Here is an 11,773-nt window from a genome sequence, read left to right as displayed (position 1 = left end):
TGGCATTAAGGGACTGAAATCAAGTCTGGATGCAATGCAATGCAAACGCTCTCCACCTACAGATTCATGCTCAGAATATGATCCTAACAGTGATTCTGAGCTAGAGGGAGACCTAAGACAATGTAGCTCCCTAGTGGAGGAGTCAGAGGCAGATGCCCTATCTTATTCACCCATCTAGGTGCTTGCTCTAACTTTCCAAGGTTATATTGCTCGCACATATCTTGCAACTGATGCTTTGCATTGCTTCTACTTTGTTGCACTGCCATTAGCTTAGTTTACACATCGTGTATGTGAAAGCGCCCTGCCTATCCATTTTCAGTACATATTCCATGTGTCATCATACCATATTTATCCATTCAAATGTTGTTCTTGTGTATCATACATTCAAAAGGAAGAGGGCGATTGCTGATCGCGGAGGAGCACAAGCAAAGTATTTGGAAAAGGTAGTGGCACCTGATAAATCAAATAGCCCATTAGGTGTAGTTGCAATATCACTTGACCCACAAAACACCCCAACTCTAGCAGACTCTAGCCCTACTACGCTGGTCATTTCTGATGCCCCAACTCAGCAGACCCCAACTGCAGAAAACAGTATGATGATGCCAGTTGACATAGCACCAACTCTACGACGCAAAACCCCCATTCCAGCAAAGAGTACACCAAATCCAGTTGCCAAATACCTTTTCGAACCAGAGAGAGCCCCAATTGCAGAAAATAGGACCCCTATTCCATTTCTTCCCATTTTAGAAGACGAAGCTTATATTGTTGTCAGGAACTTTGTGTGCATCTTTCCATCATGGAAAGATTATACCGCAGACACAGAATAATTTCCAGTCTTCCTCCGCAACTTACGCGTAAGTAATGTACTAATGTTATTCATGGTCATTACTGCATATGTTTCTGCTGACAGAAGACACAAGATTTCATTCTTTTAAGTAGGCGAGGACCAAACTGGATTGTGAAGACGAGCAAGGGTTGGTTGCGCTTTTCAAGCACTCGTTGATGAAGTATCGTTCCTACCTGAGGCAAGCGCACTTCGATGGCAAGCCTCTAAACGAAATTTCTGTAAAGTCTCCGGTGCTACATTTATCCAACGGTGACTGGAATACTGCAGCGTAAGGTACTGCCTATGATATCACATCACAATTTGAACTACATTTGCGCATTTGCCTTAACGTCTCACTTGTACGAAAACTGTTAGCAGAAGAACATTCCTTCTCAAGGGACCACAGAATCTCGCAACTATACTGCACACTGCATTGCGATTGTGAGTACCTCTTGCCCTGTATGACCATACTTACTTTCATAGCTGTTTGATTATGTAGCATCACTGCACATGTTAGCCTCGTTATCGTCCATTTGGTGGACATAATAAGATCCTATGGACTCTTACATAAATTTAGAATCAACCCAGTGCTTTTGAAGAGGTTTAGCTCTGCAGTCCTCTTGTAAGGACTGAACGTCGTCTATCATTGTACTTACATTAACAGCTACTCCCTCCATCCCATAATATAAGAATGTTTTGTACAGTACACCATGTTCAAAACACTCTTGTATTATGGGAAGAGGGATTGGTTCATTGTGAAGCATTCTGCATCTTATCTCCCTCGCCCACCATTTAATAAAAAAGATCAGATCTATATTTAATCTTACCAAAAAGTAGAATACACAGACAATGCCAGTGCAGAAGTGTAGCCCATTGCTCTTGTCAGTACATTTTGTCCTGTAACGCTTGTACTTACAGGGATTGGTAGTTGATTATGTAGCATCAATCTGCACCTTATCTTCATTATCCTCTATCCCTTCCAATATTATCATATCTATAATTACTCTCTACAAAATATAGAGTACAGGCAATGCTTATGAAGAAGATTATGTGCTGAAATTCTTGAGTTATCCTTCCCTTGACATAGAGAAGGGCATTATAAAGCCGGTGTTAACTGTTAATGTAAGTCAGTCCTTCTAAAGCCTTTATCCACAACTGCTGTTTAATTTGCTCATACTCCCTATCATTTACTGCTGTTTAGTTTGCTATTTCTATCAAAATGCATCTTCGCAAGAACCGTGAGTTCTAAGTTTTAGTTGTAAAACCAAATTCCTTATTCATACCATGCACATTACTCAATACTCCCTATATGTATACTTGTTTTTGTGGATCTATAATCCAGTGTGTGGTAAAGCAGCCCACGTTTGCACCTTGTCATCTCCTGTTTTATCTTACTGATGTGGCTGATGATATGAACAACATGCCATGCACATTAACCAAAATAGATACAATGGTTGTCTTTGCCCTTCATCTATTCTTGTTATGTTGACATGGTAATCCAGTAGTGTGGTGAAGCTCCCCGCATTATGAGCAATGCCAAATTATGCTATTGATATTTTGAACTTACTCTTTATTTTCTAATTTGAAATTGGATGGAATTGACAGCACAGTTATCATCTTTGTTTATACACGTGCAAAACCTGTCATCTCTTTGCTTGTTTCAGGGTGATATGCCTGATGGCATGCACAAGTCTGCTGAAGGATGTGAGACAAACCCAACATATATTGCAGCAAAGAAGGCAAAACATCTTGAAGATAGCAAGACAACCCCCAAGTCTTGTCTTGATGCAGTGTTCAAGTTACTTGAGACTAGCAGTCAAACAGCTCACAGAATTCGTTGTCTGAATCTGTTCGACCTCTTCAGTCCCAAGTTCTAGCAGAAAGGCATTTTGCAACTCAACTTCGACTTGAAGTCCTATCTCTAAGAAAGATTGCGGAGAACACCAATGAGAACATCATTGCTAAACAGCTACACCTGGAAGCTATGACCAACGTGCTAGGCCAGTCTCCTAGCCTTGCTCATCAGCTTGCGCAGCAGTTCCCGCGCAAAGCTAACCTTTCTTGAACTGTCTTGGAAGTGGTCTCGGTTCAGTATTATTTTGTTACACTGCAATGGTGCCAGTTTTTGTAATCTGCTTCTTCATTGCGCTTTATGATCACTGGTGGCGAACTTCGATGCCCAGTGGATGTAATATAGCATAAATCCTTTATTGTATAGTGTAGGTTTATTCTTAGTTACTATGCCGTAATTTTTTTATTGTATAGAGTAGGTTTGTTCTTAATTCCTACTAGTTACTGCCATCATTCGCTATCTGAAAAAAAATCTAATGTAGTCGACCGGGCCAAAACATTCGCCTCTAATGGCCTGGTTTTTAGCGGGCCATAATTGGGTCGGCCTGCATCTTTCTTGGGCCCGAATGATTGGGGCCTTCACACTTTGCGCCAGGCCCACAACTTACTCTGGCCTATATTTTAGTTGGGCCTTTTGTGGACCCAGCGCTTAGTTTGGCCCAAGTAGCGTTCGGCCACTAGCAGGTTGAATATTCTACTGGCCTGTTACGGCCCAAATGAAACCTTGGGCCTTTAGCAGGCTGAAATGCATGTTGGGCCTTAATTTTCACTAGTCGTCCACGGGCCTTCAGCAGGCTGATATGTAGACCGGGCCTTTTTGGGGCCAGTTATATGACGGGCCGTTACTAGGCCGAAACATATCTCGGGCCTTAGTTGGCCCACTGATATCATGGGCCTTTAAGAGGCCGAAAGCTTAGTACAGGCATCAACGGGCCGAATTATACGACAGGCCTTTAACGGGCCCAAAGTCACGTTGGGATGAACTGTTGCCACCTTTATCACGGGCCGTTAGTGGGCCTGATGTCCCGTCGGACCATATATGACCCATGGGCAGCTTAAGCCATTCGCAGGCCAAAAGTCACACCGGGCTGAAATGGGCCCATGTCTACATCGGGCCGCTAACAGGTCGAAACTCACTGGGCTCTAATTGGGCCCAAATATTCGGCGAACAATTAACGGGTTAGATCTGGCTTCAGGCTGTAAATGGGCCTTTATTAAACATGCTGTTGTTGGGCTGGCCCACTAGTACTTGAGTAAGTACTACGGGCCTTTGACTGGGCCGGCCTTTTTAACCTATATGAGCCTCTGTTGGGCCCTGCCACGTGTCGAAGTATCATAGGCAAGTCTCTTCCAATGGATGGGCGACATCTCGCCCACTGACAAGCTGACACGTGTTTCCTCCAGCCAATCAGAATTTTACACGTGGAAATTTCCCATTGGTCCGGGTTGTTAACGGGCTATCGGTTCCAAAACTGGACTCGATAGCTTAACGATGTTCCATTATGGTGGATGTCACGTCTCGGTCACCCTTGACGAAAGCACTTCTGTGATGCGCGATTTATCGTCATGGAAGTGGACACTTCTGTGATGATAATTTTGGTAATGTCATGGAACACTTCTACGACAGCACAGGTATGACTATCTTGATTCTATCATAAAATCGTCATGGATATACATGTATGATAGAAAACGCGACCTACTGTGACGAACACGTATCATCACGGAAGTGTATTTTTTTTGTAGTGTATATTCGAGGGTATAGGAGTTACAAGAGTTGATCTACCTCGCGATCAATTCGGCTAACCCTAGATTAGCTAGCCTAGCAATGTTGTGATCATGCCTCCGATCTACCCTCCGGTTTATATAGACACCGGAGGGGCTTAGGGTTGTACAAAATCGGTTTTACAGAAAGGAATAATATGTCCGGACACCTATACTTGCCATGCACGCATACGGGAGTCCCTTCCGGATACGAGAGGTGATCTTCTGTCTTGTATCTTGTCGGCCCATCAGTCGGACCCACATCCAATAGATCGGACACTTGAGGACCCCCTAGTCCAGGACTCCCGCACAAGGTGCTTGACATTTTGGTGTAATGCACTTTGGAATGACAGGAGTAGGTACCATCACCGACGGTCGCAAATGTCAGAGATGAAGAATCCCGACTGTTGTCGTGGGGGTAGCTTCTCCTTCGTTCTCGTGTGCTAGAAAATTTGGTGTAATGCACTCGGGAACGAAGGGAGGAGCTTGTTGGGAAACGTTGCATGGAAAACAAAAATAATTCTACGCACACGCAAGATCTATCCATGGAGATGCATAGCAATGAGAGTGGAGAGTGTGTCTACGTACCCTCGTAGATAGTAAGCAGAAGCGTTTAACAACGCGGTTGATGTAGTCGAACTTCTTCGCGCTCCAACCGATCAAGTACCGAATGTATGGCACCTCCGTGTTCTGCACACATTCAGCTTGAAGATGTCCTCCGCCTTCTTGATCCAGCAAGACGGCAAGGTAGTAGATGAGTTCCGGCAGCATGACGGCATGGTGACGGTGATGGTGAAGTGATCTCTGCAGGGCTTTGCCTAAGCACTACAAAAATATGACCAGGGTTGTAAATGGTGGAGGGGGGCATCGCACACGGCTAGGCAATTGTCTGTTGTGTGCTAGGCGCCCCCCTCCCACACATATATAGGTGGGAGGGAGGGAGCAGCATCCAAAGGAGGCGCGCAAGTAGGAGGAATTCCCTCCCAAGCCGCGCTCCCCTTTCCTTATTTGGAGTGCGGGGAAAGGTAGGGGAGGGTGCCCCCCCTTTCCTTTCTCCCATGAGAGGGAAAGGCGGGAGGGGCTATCCCTCCCCCTTTTTCTTCCCTTGGGCTGGCCAAACAAGAGAGGAGGCGCACCAGCCCCCTTGTGGGCTAGTCTGTCCCCTCCTTTGGCCCATAAGGCCCATAACTTGCCGGGGGGGTGCCCGGAACCCCTTCCGGTGACCCGATTCCTTCCCGGTATGTCCCGAAACACTTCCGGTGTCCAAATACCATCGTCCTATATATCAATCTTTACCTCTCGACCATTTCAAGACTCCTCGTCATGTCTGTGATCTCATCTGGGACTTCGAACAACATTCGGTCACCAAAACATATAACTCATATGACACTATATCATCAACGAACATTAAGCGTGCGGACCCTACAAGTTCGAGAACTATGTAGACATGACCGAGACACCTCTCCGGTCAATAACCAATAGCGGAATCTAGATGCCCATATTGGCTCCTACATACTCTACGGAGATCTTTATCAGTCAAACTGTTATGACAACATACATAATTCCCTTTGTCCATCGATATGTTACTTTCCTGAGATTCGATCGTCGGTATCTTCATACCTAGTTCAATATCGTTACCAGCAAGTCTCTTTACTCGTTCCATAATACATCACCTCGTGTGTGCAGGTGTTGTTTACGTGATGTGAGGAGGTTCTCCTACTGGTTGAATAACCTTGGTCTCACCACCGAGGGAAATACCTACCGTCGCTATACTGCATCATCCTCTTTGGGGAAATACCGACATAGTTCTAGCAGACATCAAAAGCAATTTCTGGCGCCATTGCCGGGGAGGCTCTTCAACATTAACCAGGTCCTAATCACAAATCTGTTCTCCTCGCAATTTACATTATTTGCCATTTGCCTCTCATTTTCCTCTCCCCCACTTCACAAAAATTTGTCGTTTTATTCGCCCTCTTTTTCGTTCGCCGTTTTCTTGTTGAATCTCTTATTTTCTTGAACTCGTCACCATGAGTGACTTTGGTATCGAAGAAACAGATGATGGCCTAACTCCTAGAATGGAGCGTACGAGTAATCTAGATGCCAAAACTTTGTCTTGGGGCAAGGGAATTTTATGGGAAAATAATATATCCAAGAGTTTTTCAATTGTGTCGGGAAACTAAGTCTTGATGATATTCCTATACTTAAAAGAACTAAATCTTATGCGGAAGCTATTTCGGCACTTGTTCTGAAACTTGAAACTAGATTTATTCGTACTCATCCCACCTTGCAAAGATTGTTCTCTGAATTGCCCGTTATAAAGAATCATAAAGCTAAAAAGTTAGCCACTCTTGTTTTGATGAATGAATTTGACTACATAATACGGGAAGCTAGGGAAATCTTTGATTTTTATGGCATGAATCGTGAAAAACCCCGTGATTGATGAAATTCTTTATAATAATGATTATGCTTTGAGACATTTGCTTGGAGATAACAAATCTTTGATGAGAATCTTAAAAAGCAAGTCCCCGTTTTAGATATGATCCAACAAGTTTTTAATGATGTCAATCAACACTATTCTTGGATCACTGCCGAAAATCAAAGGGGTTATGATAAAAAGCAACTTGGTAGTGCTAAGGTTTCCATGGATAATGTGTTTTATGTTTTATTTACAAAACCTCCCGACACAAACACCTCCAAGGAAAACAATGATAAGGATGGCAAAACTTAGATCCTACGCGTTATGCCTAGCTAGGGGCGTAAAATGATAGCGCTCGTTGGGAGGCAACCCAACTTGTATCTTTTTGCTTTTTGGTTTTCTTAGTGTTTTCAATAAAATACCCAATTATACCTCTGGTTAGATGTGTTTTTATGGTTTAAATTAGTGTTTGTGCCAAGCAAGGCCTTTGGGATGATTTGGGTGAAAGTTGATTTGATCTTGCTGGAAAATAGAAACTTTTGCGCTCAAGAGATTTGTCATTTTTAATAGAAGAGTGCCTTTGAGTTGACTCTTTTTGTAGAAGATTAATAGGAAAATTGCTCACGCCAATCTATTTTTTCAGAATTTTTGGAGTTACAAAAGTATTCAAAATATTCAGATTGCTATAGACTGTTCTGTTTTTGACAGATTCTATTTTCTTTGCGTTGTGTGCTTGTTTTGATGATTCTATGATTTTCTTTGATGAGTGTTTTGCCATAGAAAAGTTGGAATACAGTAAATATAATGCAAAAACAAAATATGAATAGGTTTGCAACAGTACTTATAGTAGTGGTTTGCTTTCTTATACTAGCATTATCGAATAATCACATCAATCAAGGCTCAGCGGGAGGATTCGCTCGAACATCGGCCGGGTAATTCCAATTCCTTGGCTGACAGAAAATCATGGACACTCTTGTGGAAAGTCAAGATACCATCAGAGGCCTGGGTCTTTGTTTGGAGACTAGCTCACACGTCCCGCGTTCCACACAAACCCTAGTTCTCATACGAGGCGACCACACGTGAGGTGGACGCGGATTTTTGGCTCTCGGGCAAGCAACACCGCTATATATCTACCAATTGTTATTGTCTGGAGACAGGGTTAGTAAATGTTTTAGAAGATTCCTTGATTTAATAATAGAATAGTACTCCCTCCGTGAAGAAATACAAGACAATTTTAATCCGCAAAAAAGAGAGAGTTTTTAGATCAATCTAAAAAAGTCTTATATTTGTTTAAAGAGTGAGTGAGTAGTATCGAAGGGACACCTAGTGTCATTTGCTTATGTTGTATAGGGACAAGCAGAGTCACTTATTTGATGTGTGCTGGCAGAGGAAGGACATCAGGTACTCACTCCGTCTCATAATGTAAGATATTTTTTGAGCCTAGTGCTACCTAATCAATGTGTTGGGGGATCTTTTGAGACGCAATTCAATAAATTTATGGACATTCTCATCGGTATTTGGAAAGGGGGATTTTCCATTAGGGATCAATGGCATGTGGGTCGTGGCAATTGGGAGCGATGAAAACAGGGAGAAAGATGATTGACGTACCATGTAGACGATGTGCCCTAGAGAGCAATGGAGAAGAATTCTCTCCCTCAGGTCAGGATAACTAGCCCTGCTTTATATTTGTTCTCAAAATATAATATATATATATATATATATATATATATATATATATATATATATATATATATATATATATATATATATATATATATATATATATATATATAGCTCTGCCAAAGGGGGAAAAAAGAGAGAAAGAAAGAGCCGGGCCTCTTTTGTGAAAAGAAAAATTAGAACAAGCGCATAGTTGGGCCGGGCCTGCTTGCATCGGATCCCAAGGAAAACCACCCCCTCCATTCTTCTCGGCAGAGGCGGAGGGCAAATCCTATTTGACGCCCGCAGGCGTCAAAAGGAGGAGCCTTCACTGAAGCAAGTCGCCACTTGGGCCGGCCCAGGTACGGATTTCGTTCGCTGCTGTTTACCTTGTTTCTTGTGGGTTTTCTCGTTTTTCTTCTATGGTTTTGTTGCTTCCAGTTTTTTCACGGTTTTGGCCGGTTTTCAGTTGTTTTGTTCTGGTTTTTTATTTTTCTGTTTTGATTCCTTTTTGTCCTTTCATTTTCTTTCATTTACGTTTCCTTTTTTATTTCCTGTTTCTGTTCTTCTTCTCATTATTGTGTATTCGTATAAAAAGTTCACCGTGTGTTACAAAAATCTTCAATGTATTAAGAAAATGCTCATCATATATTATGACATAGTTCACCTTGCACTGTAGAATTATTCATTGTGTATTACAAAAATGTTCATTGTATATTATTCAATTGTTCAACATATATTAGAAAATGTTCATTATGTATTACAAAAATGTTCATTATGTATTATTAAGTTGTTCAACGTATATTAGAAAATGTTCATTGTGTATTTCAAAAAATGTTTATTGTATATTATGAAATTGTTCAACATATATTTAGAAAATGTTCATTGTGTATTTAAGTTTTGTTCATCATATATTAAAAAATTGTTTAGCGCATACCCATCGAATGTCCATTTTAGTATTTTAAATTTGTTCAGTATTTTTTCACAAAAACGTTCACTGTATTTTAAAATTTCTTCAACGTATATTATAAAAATGTTGAAACTTTTTTTAAGGATTTGCCCCTGTACATTCTACTTTATGGTTGGCGCTGCATGTAGAATGGTCGTGGTAGCTAGCTCGGCTGGTTAGCCTCACTTGATTCGACGCATTTTCTTTTTTCGTTTTTTCGCTCACAGCCAGATGATTGGGCCGGCCCGTGTGCGCGTCGCTTCAGCGAAGTCGCAACATCGGACGCACACGGGCGGCGTACAGGCGCTCCCGAGGCGGAGGCGAGCGAGGAACCCTAGCCGCGCGAGGAAGAAGGAGCGCCCAGATCCGCGAGGTACGCTCACCAAAACCCACCCAAATCTCCTCGCCTGCAACCCGATCGATGGTGTGTGTGTTGGACCGGACGGGTGATGTCAACATATATGCATGCATTGTTGCTGGTGTTACTGCCTTATTTTGGTAGAGGATCACATTCCAGTCATCTTATTAGAAGGTTGGGTATCTCTAAGCAAATTGTACGACGCCCTTAGCAAATCCCCAGGCCTTGGAATGGACGATCTGGGGTTTGGTTTTCAACCTGTTTTTTGTGATTTATAGAAGATTGTAAGACTTGGGAGATTGGGGATTTGGTTTTCAATCAGGATTTTGTGATTTATGGAAGATTAGGAGATTGGGGATTTGGTTTTCAATCAGGATTTTGTGATTTATGGAAGGTTGTAAGACTTGGGAGGTCGGGGATTTGGTTTTCAACCAGGTTTTTGTGATTTATATGGAAGATTGTAAGACTGGGAGATTGGGGATTTGGTTTTTGTGATCTCTGGAAGATGGGAGACTCTGGAGATTGGGGGTTTGTTTTTCAGCCAGGTTTTTTGTGATCTCTAAAAGATGGGAGACTCTTGGCCATTTGAAGCTGCATGAGGAGAAAGCGTGGGGGTTCACTGAATCTTGCCAAAGATGTGACTTGGAGATAGATTGCGATCGGTGATAATTTTGTTGACAGTCCAGTTTGGGTGCTTTGGAAAGGCAATGAATCTGCGTCCATTATGTCTTTATCTATTACTGGTATAATTTTGTAACTGTTTCATGTTTTATACTTGGATTACCATACTGAGGGCATGCACAATGGTTGATAAGATAGTCTTATCTTAAGTCTTGCATGTAAATTAGAGATGACAAAAAACATGTCTACAATGGGTCATTTCTTAGCCTTATCTTCAATATTAGTTGTTCCTAAAAACATGGTGAGACAAATTGTGCTAAGAGATCATCTCTTGTTTTCTCTTAAATAAGAGAAGACAAGCCTTATCTTACGATTTCTCTCTCCTCCACCTCAGCATTTATCCTACATGGCACTTTTAAGATAGAACCATTGTACATGCCCTGAGGAGATGATTAGGCTATAACCTGAAAACGCCCCCCGTTTCAAAATAGTTGAAGTTGATTTTTTGAAGTCAAACATTTTAAAGTTTGACCAAGCTTATATGTAAATCTGTGTATGAATCTAATGGATTAAATTTGGTCTTGTATATTTTTGTATAAGATACAGTTGGTCAAACGTAATGAAGTTTGACTTAGGAGAATAATACACACTCTCGTAAAGAGAACAAAAGAAGGTAAATTAAATAGAAATGCACTATATCAGCCAAGCCCTTCGAGAACATGCTTATATAAAATAAGAAAGAAGAATCTGTGTGGAAATAATGTCCAATAAGGTTCAATCCTGTCCATGGGGATCCTCGAATTCAAAAACCATAACAACTGTGAAGTTTTCAACCTCTCTTGCATCTAGCTAATTTCTATTTATTTTCACTCAATTATTATATGCAAAAAAAAAAAGTAATTCAGTCAAAGTTCAAAAAATTCCGAATATTTTTTGATATTAACGTGACAAAGTATTTGTGCTTATATTTGTCAGAGAATGGCTTTCATTGTATCCTGGGTCAAGGATTCATGAAAAAAAATACGCTATATAAAAGTACTATTCAGGCTATATTTGTCACATCCCTGGTCCTGTTATGCATTAGGCTAGACCTCATGTGAGCTTCATGTTTTAATTCAAATGAAATTTGAATTGAGGAATTTTCAAAGCCTCAGAATCCTTTAAAAAAAATGATCAAGATAAAAATTGCTTCAAATAAGTCCAAGAAAATGTTCTTGTTATCCTCTGGAAATATTGGCAAGAGGTAAAATCCAAACCAATATTTTCGGTATCTCAGAAACATTTATTTTGGGTATTTAAATTAAATCAATAGCTATTTGAATTGGACTTATA

The sequence above is a fragment of the Triticum dicoccoides genome, chromosome 1B (assembly GCF_002162155.2).
Source record: "Triticum dicoccoides isolate Atlit2015 ecotype Zavitan chromosome 1B, WEW_v2.0, whole genome shotgun sequence".
NCBI lineage: Eukaryota > Viridiplantae > Streptophyta > Magnoliopsida > Poales > Poaceae > Triticum > Triticum dicoccoides.
Note: the sequence above shows the minus strand (reverse complement) of the source record.